The sequence below is a fragment of the Sparus aurata genome, chromosome 17 (assembly GCF_900880675.1).
Source record: "Sparus aurata chromosome 17, fSpaAur1.1, whole genome shotgun sequence".
Lineage (NCBI taxonomy): Eukaryota > Metazoa > Chordata > Actinopteri > Spariformes > Sparidae > Sparus > Sparus aurata.
In genome coordinates this window covers 28,393,309-28,414,375 of record NC_044203.1, presented here as the reverse complement: position 1 = coordinate 28,414,375, position 21,067 = coordinate 28,393,309, and the positions used below count along the sequence as shown (strand labels likewise).

Sequence of the window (21,067 nt, the reverse complement as noted above, 5' to 3'; positions counted from 1 at the left end):
TGTTGCTGCCACATTCTGAAATGATGCACATGAAGACACCAAAGTCGAAAGAACCACTTCCCATCTGGAGAAATGGGAGCATCTGAGGAGCATGCAAATGCAGCATCACTCAATGTTCCGCCCACAACACTATGTGATTGGTTAAAGTCACACGTTGGCCTATCAACAGTTAATAATCCGAATCTGCAAAATAAACGTCATGGTCTTAGATTGTAGTTCAGTTGATTTGCTGTTTTATGTTAAAGGTTTATCCTCGTGTCATGTTTTACTTTACACTTCCTGTCTTTGTCTGTTTTCCCACCCTTGTGTTTTTAAATCTGTTCTCTTTACTTAGTCCTTGTGTGTCCTGGGTGTTCCTGCTTTGTTCTCCAAGCTTCTCGTTTGTATACAGTTTTGTTCCTCAGACTTCTCTTTTGTGGTTTGGTTTTTGGACCTTGGACCTTGTAGTAAGATTTTATTTTTACCACAAAAATATATCTATTCCAAATATCACTAATTGGTCTCCTTGCCTACTAATAATCCATATCTGCTCAAGAGCACCTCAACAGCTAAGAAAGAAGGAGTAAACTTGTTATGACTGTTCAAGTTCTCCTAGCTGGTTCCAGGGCAGTGAGCCAGTGACTTTTCTTTCACACTGTCATATATTAGTTGTGTGCGCGGAGCACCTCTACATGAGTCAGCCTCTCTGTACTGTAGTTGTTTTCCTTTTTACAGTATGCAGAGCTGGAAAGGAACCACAGGTGCACCGTATCAGCAGCGCAGAGTCCCCAGAGGCCTGAATAAAGGAGATACTGTACCTTGTGTTCTCATACATAAAGAATTATACCACAAGTCACACGAGCATGAGCCGGTTGGTGTGCAGCGAAGACTCTAACCGGGGAGGAATTTTGGATTTGCATTTAATTCAGCGGTTCTTTCAAGACTCGAACATCGGAGGAGGGGCTGTCTAAAGTCAAAGTCTTTTTTTCATTCGGCTGCAGAGGCGTTGTGTCAGCGGGTCCCTGTTGATGCCTGTCGATGTTATTTGTTTAGTATTTGGTCCGTGGTACATTTAAATCAGCGTGACTGGCTGCATATGTATGAGTGGGCTAGCTGAGCAGAGGTGATCCCCTGCCTGCATACTGTATCCTCCAGCTCACTCAGTTTTCTCCTCTTATCCAGAATACCGTATCATACTGCTTCACTCTCCCTCTCCTCTCGTGTTCGATCAGTATTCAGCCCACTGCAGGAGAATAGTGTCACAGGTTGCCTCAGAGCTCGGTGTGGTCAAAAAGACAACATGAGTGGCTTGTTTCCTTTGACATTGTGTAAACCCTCTTACATGTGTAATTTACATGTAAATGTGTGTGAGAGGTACATGCACCACAATCATGTGTGCACATTAGATTCAGCATGAATGTGTGTGTGAGTGTGTGTGTGTGTGTGCGTGTTTGCTCATGTGTGTGTTTGAGTATTACTATACCACCCAGTCTGTCTTGCTTCCTGGTTTATTTTCTACGGATTCAGCACACTGCGAGTAAGTCCGTAACAAGTAATTACACGCCACCAGAGGTCAATCTGTTTGTACTTCAAAAGTGCCAAATGTCTGATATTTTTAAAGGAAAATCAAAAGTTCACCCAAAAATAAAAAAATGTGGTCAGTATCTACTAAACCTCGTGCTGATTGAAAGTCAGGTGAAGCTTCGTGGTCCAAAAACATTTCTGGAGCTTCACAGCAAAACAACTGAAGTAGACGGGGACTTGTTTTAAATTGTAAAAACTCACTACAAACCTTGAAAATGGCTCTATGCATCTTGTGTGGCGTAATGCAGGTGTCTCGAAGGCCAGAGAACCCAAATGTATGTTTTGTGACTATGAAACTTTACGGATCTGTCTGTGTGCATTTTTTTTTTTTAACCTTTCGAGGAGGAACAACTTTGTGGTAGTCAAACCAGCATCAATCATCGAGAAACACTTTTTCTGTCCTTTTTTTAAACACTTGAACTAAACATCCCTCTATTTGGATTATGTCCTTGGTTCAATTGTACTATACTGTGTTTTTTCAGAGCCAAACTTTGAAATGTGGAGTTGTTTTTCTTTTTTTTTAAATGCTCCAGAGTCACTTACTGAAAAAAAGAAACTGCTTGTTATTTAAAGCTGACCTTCAGTAGGAGGCAAAGAAGCCAACTTTATTTTAAAAAGAAGTCACAAAATGTTTTCAGGAGAAAGAAACAACAAAACGAGGAGAGAGAGAGATAGAGAAACAATACATACAATACAATACAAACAAGGAGAAAAAAGTGTTTTCAGAGACTGAACAGTTTCGTCCTCTCCTGGGCTTTGCAGAAGCGTGTCACGAGGTCAAGGAACAACCACAGCGAGAACCAGATGGATCAAATCATGAATAGATTAAATAAAAATCTGTGTCTTCAGCGGTGTGTTCGTACAGCGTCTCGGTTTGGCGTTACACTTTTCAAATCAAATCCTCTCCAGGCTGAAATGTCACTCTTAAAAGGCAAACTCTTCACGTGCTAAGTTGGTGTAAGTGACACAGTTTAACCCCTCACCTCGTCCTCTCCTGCTGATGAGTCTCTCGGTTTCAGCGGCCCGTTTCTTGTAAAGATGGCCGGCCCTTGTCAGGAGAGTGAAACCCTCGTGTTTCCTCTCGACTTTGAATTAGACTGGAGTCCCTCTGATAATCAGAGGACAATCTGATTGTGTTGCTGAGGCTGATACTGGACCTACAGCCATCACATTTACATTTACATTACATTACTGCATATTTATTCATAGGGCACTGTCACGACGGGGCCTGAGTAGAATGATAGATGGAGCTAATGCATTTTGCTTAAGAGATGGATGGAGGAGCAGAATCAATAGAATCCGCAGCACTTTCACTTCGTGCAAAAGAAGGTAGGTGAATGCAAAAACTACAGTGTTAGCAGTTGAGAAGGAATATCATCTTCTGTTTGCCCTTGATGGAATAATGACATATTTTCACCCACCGAGCGTAATGTAGTCTCGCTGATCGTACTTTGTGCATATTTGACAAGTATCATCCATGTCAGTCATTTTCCTCATGTCCTGCTACATGAGTAACATGCAGCAGCAGGCGTGTGTGGGCGTATTGCTCAGACAGGCGTGATGTTCTCTGATGTTCCCTCCATTGACTTCGCCAGGCCGGGTCACCTGAGGCTACAAAGATACGAAAGGGCTTGCGTTTTTCAGGTAAGGGGGGAAAGCAAAACTCTTACAGAAGTCATGAGCGTTAAATGAGACGCCAGGGATTCAAACTGGTCCGGGAGAAGAACGGTGGGTCTTTGACTTTTTCCTGCTCTGACTGAAGAAACCGTGAACAGTAAGCAAGTTGGACACGCGGGTTTATTGTATTATCGTAAAATGACTGTTGCCCACTTGCGTCGTTGGAACAGATTCTTGGAAGGAGACATGCAGACAAGAAAAGCTAGAGTATGTCTGTAGTTGTTTTCCCGTTTAGGGCATTAGCACATAAAAACAGAGCAGGTAGTGCAGTCTTGACTAGGTAAGAGATCTGCCACTAAACTTTATTTAAATGTCAATGACCTCACAGAAAATTAGGGATTAATAGATACAGTGTTTATTAAAGGCTGAAAATGGTCATTAAGAACTCTATCGCTCTTTATATTCACACTCCACTACATTTTGCTGGTTACAAACTACTTTGAGGATTTAGGTTACGTTTTCACCAGTGTCGAGTTTTTACATTGTTGGTTTTTATGCAGGATGACACAAAACCTACCGGACGGATTTCCACGGATCTTGGACGGTAGATGGGTTTTAGGTTCAGAATAGGTGGATCTTTTCTCCCAGACATTTCTTGCTTTCTTTTGAAAATTGCCATTTTCAACATTTTCTTTCTTTTTAAGGGAATAATACATGCAGCTTGCTATGAGAATCAGTCTGTTATCCATTAGTGCATACAATTTCATGCAGATCCTGAAATATTTTATTCCTCCATGAGCCAATTGATATTATGATTCCATTACAATTGTTTGTTGTCCTGTGGTTGGCTGTTAAAGATGAGCAGTCGTGGGGAGATTGAAGAGTGATCCGGGGCTATCGAGATTGATTTTGGATTAGGTTTGATTGAATTAAAGGGGACTGCTGAGCCGGAGGTATGCGCTCTACTGAGTGCCATTGTCTTTGACACATTATTATTTTGCATCAGGGCGAAATAAGTATTAACTTTGTAAGTATTTACAAATTAATTTGAATTAGCTGTAATCTGACAAAAAACACCACACACAACAGTAAAGCTGATAATTGGTCGATCCCCATGAGGAATTATCGTCTAATAAGCCTCATATTAAATAAATGATAACCAGTTCCTGCCCACAGTCTGCATTAATGATACATTTCAGTAGCAGCCTTGAAGTTTGTGTTTATTTTAAAGGCTATGACATTAGCATGTCTGAGTGAATGTGTTGGAGCATCTTGTATTCATGCAGTAAACAGCATGAATTTTTAAACAGGCATTGATTCTCATCGTATGTGTTTGCAGTGTAGACACTCACACAGCTGCACATATCTCTCCTCTGTTTTTAACTTTTACCCTTCATGGAGGATTTTTTTCTCTCCTTTTTTTTTTTTTTTAAAGCCACTCAGGCTTTTCCACTGCTTGTCAGTTTATGTTCCCCCTCCAGCCAATGTAAAGTGGCTTAGGTGACCCCACTGTGATAGAGGTCTTTTTATGCCTTTGGCAGCCCTCTGCCTGCAGTCTCCCACCAGCCATAAAGGGCACACATACACTCAGAGACACACATGTGCACGTACACACTCATCATTCATAGGGCTGTAAGTCATGCTGTTGAGGCCCGGGATCGGGTGGACGAGTGCGGGAGGCCAGAGCTGTGACCACCTTAAGCAGTAAAGATGAATTGTGATGTGGATGCAGGTATTTATTTTGCTGCTTTTATGGGACTGAAGGGACTGCTGTCTCTGCCCGGAGTGTTTGTTTATCAGCCTCAGGATGAGAATGGAGGTGTGTGTGTGTGTGTGTGTGTGTGTGTGTGTGTGTGTTTTTCATGGGTCTTACATTGGCCACACAAACACAGTTACCTCCCCTGGTCCCACGAGGAGAGACCTCTGTTTAGCCTACAGTCTGTCTGATACCTATACTACAGTATATAGAGCGCATATATTGAATATATCGAGGGAATTAATTGATGGTGTGGAGGCCAGCAGAGGATGTCTTATTATGGACACCACGGAGTACATAACAGATTCTTTTACACACATAACATATGCAATGATAAATGGACTTGCATTTCTATAGCGCTTCCAGTCAAGTGGCCTCTCAAAGGATACACTGATGGCGGAGGCTGCTATGCACAGATCATCAGGAGCAATTTGGGGTTAAGCATCTTGCTTAAGGACACTTCGACATGCAGCCTGTGGGAGCCGGGAATCGAACCAGTGACCTTCCGATTAACGACCCGCTCAACACTTCTGACGGAGACCCACGTGTAATGGAGGCAGGATGTCTTACTGTTTAACAGTAAACTTAAGGCATCAGTGCACTGAAACAATAAACTTCACAGGGACTTTAGTATCTATAAATTACCCAAAGTTTTCATACCGGACAACAGATATGGACGGCACCAATTTATTTGATCGGATAATGAAAGCAGCCGACCGATATATCAGCCAAGCAATACAAAAGTGACACTGTTCATTTATATTTTCGTGCTCTTTTGCGATCACAGTACCATTTTCCAAGAAGAACTTCTCCCAGAGGAAGTTGTTTGGGCAGTCCTGTTTTCTTGCAGCGCCAGCTCTGTGTCTATACACCGCAGCCTATTAAATATGCCTTTAGTCTATTAAGTATGCCTTTCACTGACTTTTTCTCTACTCTTAAACAGACTGAGATCCCCGAGGCACAATTTAATTTTGCCTCCCCAACAATTTCACTCCACCCTCCTTTAAATTACCCAGAGTGCCCGGGAGGCTGACAGGTGAGACACCCCTCCCCGGTTGAAGTGTCCCCCTACATGTCTCACTGTATAACTCTTTCTAACTTTTTTTTTTTTTTTTATCTTTGTCCTATTAAATTGCTGCTAAATCAAACGCTGTCATGTTTTGGAGCCATCTTTTTTATTTTGCAGAGAATTTACAGCTCTGGCTTCCCATCCATCTGTTCAAGAGGTTTGTTTTTATACGTGGTTTATTGATTTTGCACCTGGCACAGTTTACAGGGCAGCACCACCATTAATGGCACTTTTTTTTCTATCTTTTTTTCATTTTTGACTTCTATCTCCGTCCAGGTGTTTGTAATTCGATTGGACTTGATTTCTGCCAGCGCACTCAAGCCCCTGCTCACGCATTAGGGAAATTAGCACCGTAGTCATATAATGGAATTGGGCACTCGTGTGATGGTGTGATCCAGAATGAGTTTGTACGTGTGTGCATACTGTATATTATGCGTGAGCAGCTCTATAACAGAGCTTTACTGCCGCATGCTAATTGAGCTGAAATGATTCTGTTTGAATGTGTTTTTCTCCTTCACATTTCCGTACTCCATCACACATTTCTGGATCAGCTTTAGCCTCACACTTGCTTTTCCTGTGGGCCTATAATAGCTCAGTGTTTCCCTTTATACCCAGCTATTTGTAGTGGTGCTTACGCCGGTGACACAGTAGTGCCACTTCTCTATACTTTTTTTTTTTTAACCCTCTGAGAACAACCCACTGATTCTGGTACCTTACTGTTTTTATCCACTTCTTGGCACGTTCTCGATGCTCCTTCTTCAATGCAGAGTTTTCACCACTAAGAAATTAAAAAGGGTTCATTATGAAGCCAAGTTTTTTCTGTTTTCAAGGACCCTTCTGGCAGAAATAGATCTGCAGTTTCCTTTTTTAAGTAGCATTTGTGCGAGTGTTCAAAGTGCCACCCTGTTGCCTGTGCAGGCTTATCTTTCCTCTTTCTCTGCTAATGAGAAGACAGAAAGTCGATGTAGAAAAATATCCTAGCAACTACGAATGAGTATATCAGTACTGGATTGGTGCTTTAGGATTCGTTAGGTGTATAAAGTAACCATATTTTTTTTCTCTGGTTTAACTACCACTTCACACACTAATACCACTCTCCTCTTTTTTTTTACCTTCCAAGAATAACTCACCGATTCTGGTAACTTTCTGTTTTTTATCCACTTTTATAGGAATTTCTCAGTGCTTCGTCTTCCCTGCTGGGTTTTTACTGCTAAGGAATTAAAAAGTGTTGATTATGAAGCCGAGTTTTCTCTGGTGGATAAAGACAATCTGGGCTTGATGACTTTTTCAAGCAGACTGTCACAAGTTACACAAAATTGTACCAAGGCATACACTGCTGAAGTCCGAAATCCAAGTAACAACAAGTCATGCAATGAAAAAATCAGCGTAATGCAAAAACTACTAGAAACCAAAAAAACATGAGGAACAAATCAGGAAAACAGGGAACACATGAGGAGGAATACAAACTTATTGTAGTGCTCAAGTACTTGATAGCAATTATTAAAATATGGAAATGATTTAAAATGCCCATCCCTAACAGTAACACCTTGGATATACAAAGAAACTAAGAAAGACAGATGGAAGCAGAGGAGATGTCCTCCTGGATCATTTTCCTCCACATTCTTAGATCTAAATGTTCGAATCTAACTGGGATAAACACACCATCACATTCAAAGCAACCTTTGGGACCCTCGAGGTTTTCTGTTTCTCTCCGTCTCCTTCCTCTCCTATTTCCTCTTTTGTCCTCTTTCTATTACTCTCTATCCTCCGCGCCCTCCTCCGGTTTCCCTTGATATCCATGCCTTCTTTTGAGTTCATCCCCTGGCTTTCCTCTCCCCTCGCTCTCTCTTTCTTCTGTCTTTGCCTGCCTTTTGTTCCACAGTGCAGGCAATCCCTTTTGCTTATGGAAGGGGAAAAAAAGAAAAGAAAAATCTAAGATTAGTCAGTAACTTGAATAATTGAGCTGCTCAGTTTTCCTCCTCATGGACACTTTGGGGAGAAAATGGGTGAGGGGGTGACTTTGTACCCAGACAAGGGGACCGAGATGAGCATGTCTCAGGCCTTTGTCAGTATGTTTTTTCACAGGATGAGATCAATGCTAACTTCATCTGCACTCTCCGCCAAAGAGGGCCTGATGGGAATCTTGCACTCCCACTTGAGCAAAGGGAGGGGTGGAGGGGGGAGGAAAGAGCTATGCGGAGGTTAAAATGGGCTTCAGATAATACCAGTACTCATCCCCTTAGTGGATGGCAAAATCTCGGTGTGGTGCCTCCCCCAACGTTATCTGTTACGATGGCAAACGTACTCTTGAGGATGATATTTAACCATCTTAAATCCTCCTGCCGGCTGTTAGGCTGTTTAAGGGGATTTATACTGTAGGTGTGTGGGGGGTCTTTCTTTAGCTTTGGAGCCTGTGAGTGTAGCTACCGTGGGCTTCACCTTGGCTGATGTCTATTTAACAGAATGAATGAAATACTCAAAGCTACTGTTAGCATTGATTAATACCGTCTGAGCACGTACAACACATCCGGCGCTGCGTTGGTGCTATCCGGCGGTTAGATCCACTCTTGCACATGCCAGACAATTTCTTGGCTGGGAGCAACTTGCTGGAGTCTCCGCTGGTTGCCTAGCAACTGTTCCCAGCCAAAAAAACAGTCCACCACATAACCTTGAATATAACAGCGAATTGTCTCTCGTACACCTATTAAGCAGATTATATATGACCTGTTACTGAGTGAGCTTTGGAGGTGTTGGGAGGCAGATTTCTAGTTTAATTTGGACAGAGCCAGGCTAGCTGTTTCCTCCTGTTTCAAGTCTTTGTGCTAAGCTACGCTAATGGCCCAAACTGTACATTTAATGAATGGATATGAAGTGATACTGATCTCATCTCGACCTTGACTGATACGAGTTCTTTTGGGCCAATATACACTAATTTTTAAAAATGATTCCTCAAAATTGCAGAAGGATGTTTAACGGACGCAGGATATTTTACAATGAACAATTAACTTTATCGTCTAAAGTGACAAAAGTGACTCATAAAATAAACTTGACTGTGAATCTTAATGATTATGAATTACACCAAGCATCTTTTTCTGCATTTTAATCATAAAGAAGGTGGCTGGATATTGAACTTTTATGGCTTTTATGGAAAAATGTCTTGTCATTCGATGCCAAATTTCAATACCTAAGGGAGTAATCTCATTGGCTTCAGTGAGCCAGTTAGTATGCAGCATGCTTGTTGTGCCAAGAACTAATAATGCTGGTGATTGGCTGTCTCGGGGCATGCAGGAAAAACGCTAGGTTGTGCACAAAGTCGCCATTATTAAAGTAAAGGTGCTACATGGTATTCTTTAACAGTATCCAGCCGTACGCGTCTTTTCCCTAAAATGAACAATTAATTAATAGTTTGTAGATTTTGTTATTACCCAAACATTTCCTGAAAAAACAGTATTACATGAAATTAAAAACTGGCAAACGCATACAAAGCTAGGGCGGGTTAGTAATCAATCATAGGAGTGGGTGGAGCGGTGGGCATGATCTAATGAAACTACGATGTCTGGTCAGTTTTGTGCACTGAACCTCAGTGGAGTTGAACATAATGAACAGAAAACTAAGAAAAGCTAGGTGTTGATTTTGGCCCACAGCTATTTTTTTCTCTAGTGGGTTAATCCGGGCCCTGTTGGTTAGCTCTAATTTGTGTTGTGATTGTTCTAAGAATATACACAGGTGGTGGTCAATAAGCATCTCATCAATTCAGTTGTTTGTAAATCAGGAAATGAATGGTTAGTGGAGAAGGTCCCATAGTTTTTTATGGAGCTGCAGGGCAGGGGGTTGGGGGGTCAAAAGTTCAGCTGTATTGAAAACAACACTGCTGTTGTGGCCTTCGGGCTGTAACCACATATTGACCAGGTCTGGATTAGGCCTGGATTTCATCTGTAATCAATGGTCTGGTCAGTGAAAACCATCTCTCTGGAACAGCGTGTTTGGTAGGTTTGGATTTAAGCCTGTGATGGACGTTGATCAGCACGATGCACGATCTCCGCAGTACGTTAACTCACAGGGGAGGAATGTGTGCGAATACAGCTGAGAAATGACACCGAATGTGTGGGAGTGTGTGTGCTTTTTTTTTTTTTCAACGTCTATGCAGTCGCTTGCATCATCCCCGCGATCCTCAGTTTCAGACCCATTTTAGGAGCCGGCTTCCAGACGTTTACGATGGTTTGTATCTCCCACCTGCTGCTGCTAATGCAGATTGCAACGCATCATTTCAGTCACATACATTCCCTGCACAAGACAAGGAACCTGACAGTACATATTTATCAGGCTCATATTTACAATCTCTGATAAACTGTGTTGCTTCGGAGTCAGCTACCTGCAGGTTCCGTCGCCTCACTCAGCCTGCTGAGTAAATAATGCGAGCCGAGACGCAGACACCTGCCTCGAAGCCGCCGCCGAGCAGATTAATAACAAACACTCCCTTCTCCTCCATTCCATTTGCTTTAGTGCTTTTTTTCTCACATTTGCAATCAGACTGGTACTTTCTGTCCTTTGTTTTCTCTCAGACAGCCATTCTCACATAAAAACACATACAAACACACACACACACACACACACACACACAATAGTAATAACTAAAAGCCCAAGGGTATGATCACTAAAGGGGGAGAGAAAAAGAGGGGTGTAATATGAGTCTTTCTGGGACTTATCAGCATTTTGCAGAGACACAGACACAGGAGGGAATAAAAGGCATTTAAATCCCAGCACAACGGATAGGGCCGCATGCACTTATTACGTATCAGAATGAACAGTATCTGTTGACTAAAGAAGCCAGTCGTAGCAGGAGAGTGTGTCATTGAGCCTGCTGTACTCTCACAGCTTAAACCACCAAACGGCTGTACATGGTTATAGGTCCACGATGAGCTTTTGTCTTGTGAGTCAGAACTGTTGCCCATCTGCGGTAAGTCATTCATGCAGACGACAGATGGCAAGCCACGGTTCTCTTTATATAGACAAATATTACCCGGCAAATGAAAATTTATGTCCCATTTTCGGTCCACTGTACCTGCGCGGGAGCTCATCAGATAAACCAAAATAGGAGCAGGGTGGTGGAGATGTGGTGGGAATAATGGAGGGTGGCAGAAAATGGGAGAAGAGATGGAAAAAAATAGAAGAAAAGATAAAAGATTAGAGAGCTGAGAGAAGGTAAGCAAAGGGGAGGGCAAGCAAAATAACAGAAAAGCAATAAAAATAGAACGGATCAAGGGGTGAAACAATAATCTTGCGCAAAACAGCCAAGACGGACCTCTCGGTTTGTTTAAGTTCCTCGCTCCGTCTCTGCGGATCCTCTGTAATGGCTGTGCTCAGAAAAGCAAGGCACGGCACAGCCTCTAACTCATTTTCTCTCCGCTCCCTGGACACATTTTAGGGGTAAAATGGATTGAAACTCGAGCGCAGAAAGCTTTTCTGAGACACAGGACTGCTTTAACACCATGTTCCCGGTCTGTGGCGGTGCATAGCGGTGAAAGAACTCTAGAAGGGGGGTGGGGGGATGGACAACCTCAAAATGTAGCAGCAACTCTCTCCGCGCTGGCTCAACATAAAGACCAGGCCGATCCCAGCTGTGATGGAAATATGTATAATAAATTAAATCACATTAAGTGTACTGAAGCCATTTCATTTTTATGCAGGAACTTGTTCGACAAGCTTTAATCCAAGGTCCTTCCTCTGCCACAGTGGCGTACATTTTTTTGCCTCGGATGCTTTTAGTACAAATACAGCCGCTTCATCCACAGCAAGACTTCCCGTATTCAATATTATGCACCTTTTTTCTCCCACATTATGCCACAATAAGTTATGTACCTGCATCTGGTACAAGTGTTCTGTATTTATTAGAAGTTGAGTGTGTCTTTGACGTTGAGCTGCACAAACAACAGCGGCGTCACACTGAGACAACGCCGCGACTGCAGGCCCTCCAGGGAACGAGTAGGTGTAAGCAACGCAGCGGGAGTTTTCCGAGCTTATGATTAAGCACATTTTTTTGCCGGCTTCACAGGCTTTTGGTTGCTCAAAACAGAAACTTATTAATCTCTTTGCCTGATTTGACTTCAGTGGAGCATCAAGAATGCAGATTTACAATGACGGCGTTAAAAAAAGAAAAGCACATTAAATAGTTTGTCTGCCATTTTAATCCAATCCAAAGGTGCTTTTTCGGGGGGAGAAGGGGGGGGGGGGGGATTTATATATTTCATAATGCTGACGAAGAAAGTCAAGAGAGAGCAGACACAGAGAGGCAGGCAGTTTCTGTGCAAGCAAACTTTTAAAGCATTTTTGAGGTTGTCCATCCTCAGGAAATCAAGTATCCACCAAATACGCGGCCAAATATGTGGCCTTTCAGTGAGAATCACCGCCTTTTGTTAAAGTGATCTCTCTGTTCCTCTTCCCTTTTTATTAAGAATGAGCTCCCTTTTCACTTGAGTGTTGCAAAATCAGACAGGGACGTAGCATGCGGCTGCAAAGTGGTTGTGAACAGACATCCCACCACGAAAGGAAAAAGAATAATGGCATTGCTTCTTTTCTCCTTGAAAAACAGAAAACGCCTCTTTCCATCGCAGTGGTGGGAAGTTTGCATTTGTTGCCAGGTTTGAACTTTTCTCTTTGAACCTTTTAGTCGCCTGGTCTCGAGGAGAAACTTTGCCTCTGTTGTTCTGTTGGCAGCCTCCTCAAACCAGTGCTCTCTCTCTCTCTCTCTATAGTGATCTATATCTAGAGCTAGAGGCTAGAGCGAGAGAGCGAGGAATTGCAGAGAGAGAGAGCGAGGAGAGAGAGAGGAGAGAGCGCGAAGAGAGAGAGATGAGAGTAGAGCGAAGAGAGAGAGAGAAGAGAGAGAGAGAGAGAGAGAGATAGAGAGCGAGAGAGATAGCGAGAGAGAGAGAGCAGAGAGAGCGAGAGAGCGAGAGAGAGAGCGAGCTAGACGAGAGAGCGAGAGAGCGAGAGAGAGCGAGAGCGAGAGAGAGCGAAGAGAGTCGAGATCGAGAGAGGCGAGGCTAATAGATCGAGAGAGAGATAGAGAGAGATATATATAGATAGAGAGAGAGAGAGAGAGAGATAGAGAGATAGAGAGATAGATAGAGATATAGATATAGAGAGATCGAGGATATGATATAGATATAGATATATATATCTATGATCTAGATATAGAGAGAGATATATAATATATATACTATATATATATATTATATATATATATAGATATATATATATATATATAATATATATATATATATATATAATATATATATATATAGACTTTGTGTACGGCTTTTGATGGTAATGTTTGTTTTCATGGCAGTCACTCGGTCTGAATGAGGTGCCGTCATGGTAGCTGTCGTACAGAAAAACCCTCCGGAGTCTAGTTTAGCCCCACCTCATTGGAAAAAGAGGCTACTTAAACTTTTTAGGATCGCTGTGGGACCATTACGTCATAGAGATCCACCCTGACATGCTCTTTGCTCATGCTCTACCATTGCTTTGTTACAAAAACCTTCTCCTTTTAAGTCATTTAGGTACGAGGAACCGTGCTCTGCAGAATCTCAGTCCTTTCACTCAAATAACGACTAAAGAGAAACCCAGAAGTTCTCCAGCATCCATCTTGGCTCAACCATATTTTTTCGATCTATATGGCAGCGTCTTTTCTTTAAACCACCAGTAATCCCTGTTCAAACATTTCATGACTGGCCTTCAAGGGGTGTTTATCTCCGTTCCGCTGCTCTTTGTCCGAGCTTTTTGCCCCGTCGGGTCTCTGAAATGAAGCCGTCTTTGAATACCGCTCCTGTTTACTCACCTTCATGTACGAACAGGCATTATATTGAGAGATGACCAGAGAACTCGCTGCACACAAGAATCAGGCAGACACTTATTAGAAAACTTGTACATCACAACCTCTGTCACCCAGCCTCTCAACACTGCCCGAGTCCTCAGCGGCTGTGTAATAGCTGTTATCCGAGGGGCCAGGAGGTGATATCGTTGGTGTGTCTGAGGGTGCAGCTTCAACCATAAGGAGAACGGACTAATCCCGGGGTTCGAAAAGCTCGTTTATGATAGACTGCAAGGTCACCTTCGGCTGTTGCGATCAGTTGTATTCTTGTGATTGAATTGTTCTCCCGCTGAGCTGCTTTTTGCCTCGAGCTCTGGCGCCTCAAGACCTCTAACAGATACAACCCCGTGTAGCATGAGCTCACGTATGATCGCTATTGCATTTGGAGTGGATCGATCGCTGGACACGTACGTGTTTTAAGTCACACCAATAACATGGCCTTTAGCCCGCCGGTTTCTGAGTGCCTCAGATAAATGTACGAGTGGGCTCTTGGCCATTTTTGAAGGAGCGGATCGCATTTTTCTCTCAGATGCAGTAATGTGGTGTATCTCTTTTCCCCCCTTCAGGTTTGTGTTTCAGAAAAAAAAAATGATATGACAGACGTGATGTGATCAATAATCCCCCCGGTAGGACTGACAAAAGCGCTCTGATTCAATTTGTCGTGCCGTGCTAAAAACGTATACAATCATGGTTATGTTTGCTGTTCTGGTTCAAAAACAGACTCAGACGTTTCAGATGTCATTACTGGAAATACAAAGATTACTGCAGGATTTAAAACTTTTCTATGAGCTGAGGCGGCGTGATTAGATCTATTCTATTTTTGAAAGTGACTTATGAAACATTTTCTCATTGCCTTCTGTACGGTGATTTCAATTTAATTTCCTTGGTTGGTTTGATTATTTTGGAATGATGTATGGCTCCGCGATAAATCAAATTAGTTTCTTGTAAAATGTAATTACATTAAAATGTGCATAAAAAGTTTTTTTTCAGTTAAAGATTAATGATGAGTGCTGGCTCCACTGGCAGTCGTAGCCCTGTGATAAAGGATTTTTTTTTTCTTGGGGGTTAGTCTCTAACTGTATCCTGATGGGTTATGAGCAGATGTCCGGTGTAATTTTAAAGATCTTTTTCACTGAAAACGGCAGCCGGCTGCCTCTGAAAACAAAACCCTCAGAGCTGCGAGAGTGAAATCAAAATGAGCTCAACCTCACCTCAAGGCCCTGTGAGGCCGAGAGCACCTTCAGATTCAGGTTATAATTCTCTGTACGGTTCATCTCCACCAGAAACTGTCTTCGCATTGCAATTGTTCAGCTCTGAGACTGTCGTGACTCCTGGCAGCTACCTGGCTATCGTGTAGTGAATCTAGCAGTGGCATTTATAAAGGGAACAGACGGAGTAAAGACGCTGCACTGTGATCTGGGCTTGCTGTGTTGCTTGACAAGATATTATCTGGAGAGATGAAGCCATCGTCCATCCCCAGCAATATGCTCTGCAGCCAACACTTACTTGCTTGTTGTCTGGAGATCTCAAGCTTGATTTCTAAAGAGGATGAAATATTCCATGTTTTGATAGCCGTGTTGAGCTGAGCCATGAGAAACAGCTGGTGCTGCTTGTGGTAATGTTTGTGCCCAATCAATGTAGCTATTCTTGTTGTATGTAGTTACTATATCGGCACCTTAACAGGGAGATGTTGTCTACGGCCCTAATAAGAGCTAGACCAATTAATCAGACAGGCAGGTTGTTTTTATTTCAGCTAATATGATAACCAATAATTACCTGCTTTTTAGAACAGACAATTAGATAATCGATAATTTCACATATTTGTGTTTTAAAAAGAAGTTCAACCTGTAGTTTATGGACACCTGAAGGTACGAACGGCCAAGATGTAGCAAGCAATGATAGATAATTTGAGTGTTTCCATTTAATTCCTCTCCTTCTCCTTCTCTGAGTTTATTTGTGGATCACAATCCAACTTTAAGGGCGCATACCACCACCTTTTATCAGAGTGAGCAGACACTTGACGCAGGCGCTTGTTAAGTCCACAAAAGCAGTTTGACTTAGTATTGTCGGCTGTATGTATCGGTTATAACTTCAGTAATAAACTGCCATGAATACAAATTATTTCACTGTTCTGCATCCCTACAATTTGTCGGGCCAATATTAGCTCATTGCTGATGTGTGGTGTTGGTAAATAAATCACTTATAAGTAAATAACTTAAATTAAATAACAGAAATACCAAACCGGAATCTGTATCAAGACTCGGTCAGGCTACAGTCCATGAGTGATCATTCATTCCACCAGACGATGGAGATGAACATCAATGAGCAGAACCAGCCCTGTTTAAATCACAAAAGAATTTGGAGATATGTGAGGTGAGTCAGAGGTAGTTTCAGATGAAATAATTGTCTTTATTATGGTGATTGTCATTAGCTTGATACAAAGGATCACTACGGAACTGTAAAACTCTTCTAATCATCGTAAAGTTCCTCTTTAAATCAAGACTTATATTCCACTTCTTGTTTGAACTGCTGTAGCTCTCTGCTTTTGACCTTAATCTCTCATAACATATTCACTGGATGTGTTTCTGCAGTCAGATGTCAGCGGGCCAGACATCACCGCACGCTTCTTAAAAATTCCAGCGAGAACTATTGATGTGTTAATATAGCCATGATCCGCTCAAAAGCTTAGCCTCCCATTGTTTTTAATTGAAGATGATATTTTGAGGATTTGCTGGGATGTGGGTGTAGGCAGGGAGATGCCTGCTCTCGCTGCCTGTGTGTGAATGCGGCAGAGGATAAGGAAGTGGAGGGTTTTTTGTCTGAGCATTGAAATTGGCTCTTTTCTGAGTTGGGATTTCATTAAAGTCAGAGAATAGGGCTGTCAAACAGTTCTGGCAAGGTGACTGATGTCTCCCCAGCAAATAAAAGGAATATATAACTTTCCTCAACCTGCATTCATAGCTCAGCAAAAAAATGCATCTTGCATTTTTAAACCTGCTGGTGTCTGAAAGTGATAATAAATTAAAGGACTGTTCCTCCGAGAGGTTATTCTGCTTATCTGAACATGTAGCGTCTGCAGGCCCAGTTATTAAATTAGAATTTAGGAGGTCTGTTGGTTTCCATGCTTGCTAATGGAGGGCAGAGCTGCTCGGTTTTATCCATTTCATTAAGTGCTTCTTTCATGATTTATGATTTAAGGACAGTAAAAGGCGTCGGTGGTGGCTCGTAGTTTCGGCTCAGGAAACCGGCAGCAGACATTTATATTTGGAAAAATAGTGAATCGCAGCAATAAGTGATGCCATTTCTCATTAATTCTACCTTATAAGCCGGCATCACACTAAATCAAATTAAGCCACAGCACAAATGTTTTGGTATGCAAATTGAGTTTGATCAACAGAAATGTAATAAACAAATTGGTTTCATTGCTGTTTTTCTGTGGAAATGCTATTTTGAGGAGGGGTAAAACAGACACAGCCAATCTACCGCTGACAACATTCGGGCGTCCAAATTAGATTTCTACTCCGGAGAAGTCACAAATTTAAGATGAAAGCGGGAGGAGAGGCTGATCATCCACGAGTTCAAAGGCTTGCCTCTGTGTTTGAAGAATCATAAGGGAAAAGGAAGGTGTTTCAAAGCCAGCAGCCTCTATAGGAAGGGATCAGTGGAGTTTGGAAAAATGGTCTAAGGCTCTGCCAATGCGATGATAAGCCATTAGTGAATGTGCGTTTCTTTCAGTTTGTTAGCAAGACACACAGGATTTTAACACTTGTGACCTATTGCAAGCGCTTTTCTGCTTCCCGCCGGTGTCACTCCTGTCAGTCAGTGTGAGCTGCAGCGATTTAACATCTAATGAACGCGGCGCGAAACTTTACCGTCTGGAGGAAGATTCTGTACGTTTGGACCCGTGTCGATAAGAAACAAAAACCAGTGTGTTTATTGTAGGCAGCGTTGTGGCAGAAAGGCAGCTTACGACAATGATGCTACAATGGAAACAACAAGACAGCAGAGGATGGAATAATATAGATGACATACAGTAAAAAGCCTGTGACGAAGCCTCGAGTGAGCAACAATAAGGATAAGATGAACTACAGGTACCCTTCGTCTCACCCTCCCTGTACGCCGGTCGCTGTTATGGGAAAATTGAGTATATAATTAGTTCAATGTAAACAAATCAAACTCTGTCGATACAACGCGCTCTGGGCTTCACAATGAAGACCCACTGTGATATAAAAGTGTGTTTATCCTCAGCTGAACCGAGTTGCATTCCCATACAAGGACACACTTTCTTTGACTTGAAGTGAAGCTAACGTTGCCTCAGTACAGGATGTTCTGTGTGAGAAACAGATAAAACTAGTCCAGTATTTTCTTATCGTTCGCCCCTCCGTCCTCTGTGCCTCGGATACTGGGACTGCTTCTATGATGAAAAAACATGAAGAGTATTTAATAAGTGCTGGAAAATTTGACTCGTTGCTCATTTTCTTATCGTGGTTGAGCCCATTTTCACCTGTCTCTGAGAACGCTACAGTCTCGGCAGCAGTCGCTAAAAATGTGAAATGCCGCCTTTACAGCCAGTGTTTGGTGAGTCCATTCTAGGCTGGTGGACTCATAGATTTATATAGGATAAATAGATAGTAAACAAAGATGGTGACTCTTCTGCCTGGCGGCCACAAAGTTTTCTAGGTCTACAGCTAGAGTTTCCTTCCTGTGAGTTCACGCTCTGCCGATCGACATTTAAGATTTCTCATGCTTCTCAGTAAAGCCCCGATGGATAAAAAATTAATCATAGAAAGAGTCATAACTGACCTTGTTTGCCATTTGAGGTGTCAACAGTTTTACAGATGTGTCTTGATAATGGTCGCCGGTAGGAAAACTGCTTTTTTGGCCTCACAGGATTTTTTTTTTTTGCTGCAGTACCGTGAATGGCCACTGGCGACTCTCTACCTCTGTAGATATAAACATCTCATTCTTTATTAACGAAAACACAATGATTCATAGTTTCAGGTGATTATACACTAATGAGAAGATAATTCTCAATATCATAACCCATTTCTGCCGATAGAGTCCCTTCAATCCTACGTATTGGGCCTTTAATCTATATTTTGTTTGGTCAGTTAAATGTAAAGATATTAAAAGCAGCCGACTTGTGACGCCTTGAAGTGATGCCTTGACCAACAGTCTTAAAATCCAAAGATATTTCAGTCAGTATCATATACAACAAATTAAGAAGCAGTTAATCTCCTCATTTGAGAAGCTTGAACCGGCCCATGTTTGGCATTTTGTCTTAGATAAGTAACTGAAACAATTTTTGGATCATAAAGACGTTTTGATTAATTTTCTTTAAATCCGTTAATGGATGAGTTGCAGCCTGCTAACATCCCCCTGGATCTGCCAAGATGACTTATTCTTTTCTGTGTGATTTGTCTGACCGGGGGAGGCTTATAAGATTTGTCTCGCCACCTTGTGACCACAGTGTTTCTCTGTGACAGTAATGGGTGAACCTGAGGGCGTTTTCTTTGACTTAATGGAGCAGCACCGCAGACTTAAAAAAAAAAAAAAAAAAACATCAGGACGATCAGCTGACCACAGGAAGACGAACAGCGATGCCTCAAGCTCCTCACCACTGCTAATTATTTTGAGAAGGTTGTGTGATTTGGTTTGTGGTCGCTCACAGAGGTAGATTTCACTTCAGTCTGGCACACTTCATGCACGGCTCTCCTCATCTTACCTCGATAAATCTAATAATGGCGCTCCCCTTTTTTTTTTCTCCTCTCCCTGGTGTATTTGAGCTCGATCTACTTGTACGTCTCCCTCTCAAAATAACTCCTGGTAAAACTCTTAACTCTAACACCTACAGATGGGCGGTGAGGCCTGTGGTTATTGTTTCAACTTTTCTCCAAAGGGGGGGTTAGGGATTTGTTTCTAATAATCGCGGCGGGCTCACCATCATGATCCTCACAGGACACTGTGTGGCTCCCAGAGTGGAACCCTGTCGCCGGGCAGCCAACTCAAATTGGCAATTTCTTGCAGACAGTTTATTCCCCACTCCTCGGTATGTCCTTCTTCCTTCTCTCCTGTTCCTTTCCTCTGCCTTACTCTTTCTAATAATAGTGTAAAAGCTCTGTAATGGTTTGTATTTACTTTCACTAACCCCCCCATTTCCCGCATTGTCTCTGCAATTTCACTACTAGCTTGTTTTTGAGGACAGAGGCTTCCTGTCAGCAGGGAGACGGAGAGGCAGCAGGTTGGAGGTTTTTCTTATCGGGTGCAGCGATATTTCTTGTGAAAGTTCCCCTCGTTACTCCCACCAAGTTTGGAGACCACTCAGCTGCTCGCCGCTCCCTCAGATTCCATCAGCTCTTCTGGCAAGGTCTATTGATTGCGCCCGCTCAGTGATCCAGGGAAACTGAAAGGAGGGAAAACTGTTTGACTCGGGCCTCGAGAGCTCCACTGCAGACAAACATCACTTTGGAAGGGAATTCGCTGAATTCTTGAAAGAAGGGAGCAGCGGTGTTAATCCAGTGTTTCAGTCAAGTTGTCAGTCTGAAAAGGGGGACGGCTGTCGGGGCTCTGAATATGCAGACAAGCAGTTCACGGTGTGTGTGGATTCGTTTACTCACTGAAAACATTCAAGGGACTTTCTTCTGAAGAGTTCTTTCTTCTTTATTCACCTCAGAAGTTGCCAGTTAACACCATATAATATTTAACATTTCCACATTAACAGTCTGAAAACTACTTGACCTTTTTCATATATTTTTTGAGTTGAGTACGTACATTATCCCAGATGTTACCAACTATGTTCAAACCAAAAGAAATCACTACTTTTACCAATAGTAAGAGTGTCGCTGCAACAGAAATGAAACTGATGTGATCTTGCTTGGCACTTTTCTGCAGCATCATCACTACAATTGACGTTTTCTTTACATAATATGGTAGTTTCAGCCTTTGGTAATAGAAAATATTGATCTCTTAAGCTGCAATCAATTAGACGCTGCCTCTGTGACTGTGACTGTCTCGATGGTGGTGATCCAAACACCTGCTGCAGATTTTTTCTCTCTAGTCTTCAGGCCTGAGCACAAATTCTTGCTGCACCATCCCACCAACCATCTCCATGTCCTCTCCTCTTTCTGCATGGCTGTCTTTACAGCGGCTGGTTCGGGCTGTTGCACACTCTGTTACCTTTTGACCCTCT

General features: G+C 42.4%; 1 protein-coding gene across 2 annotated transcripts in view; it reads left to right on the top strand.

The window, feature by feature from the left end:
- The window catches only part of LOC115567290 (mannosyl-oligosaccharide 1,2-alpha-mannosidase IA), a 215,089-nt gene that overhangs the window by 59,334 nt on the left and 134,688 nt on the right, over window positions 1–21,067 (top strand). The gene's annotated exons all lie outside the window — the stretch shown is intronic.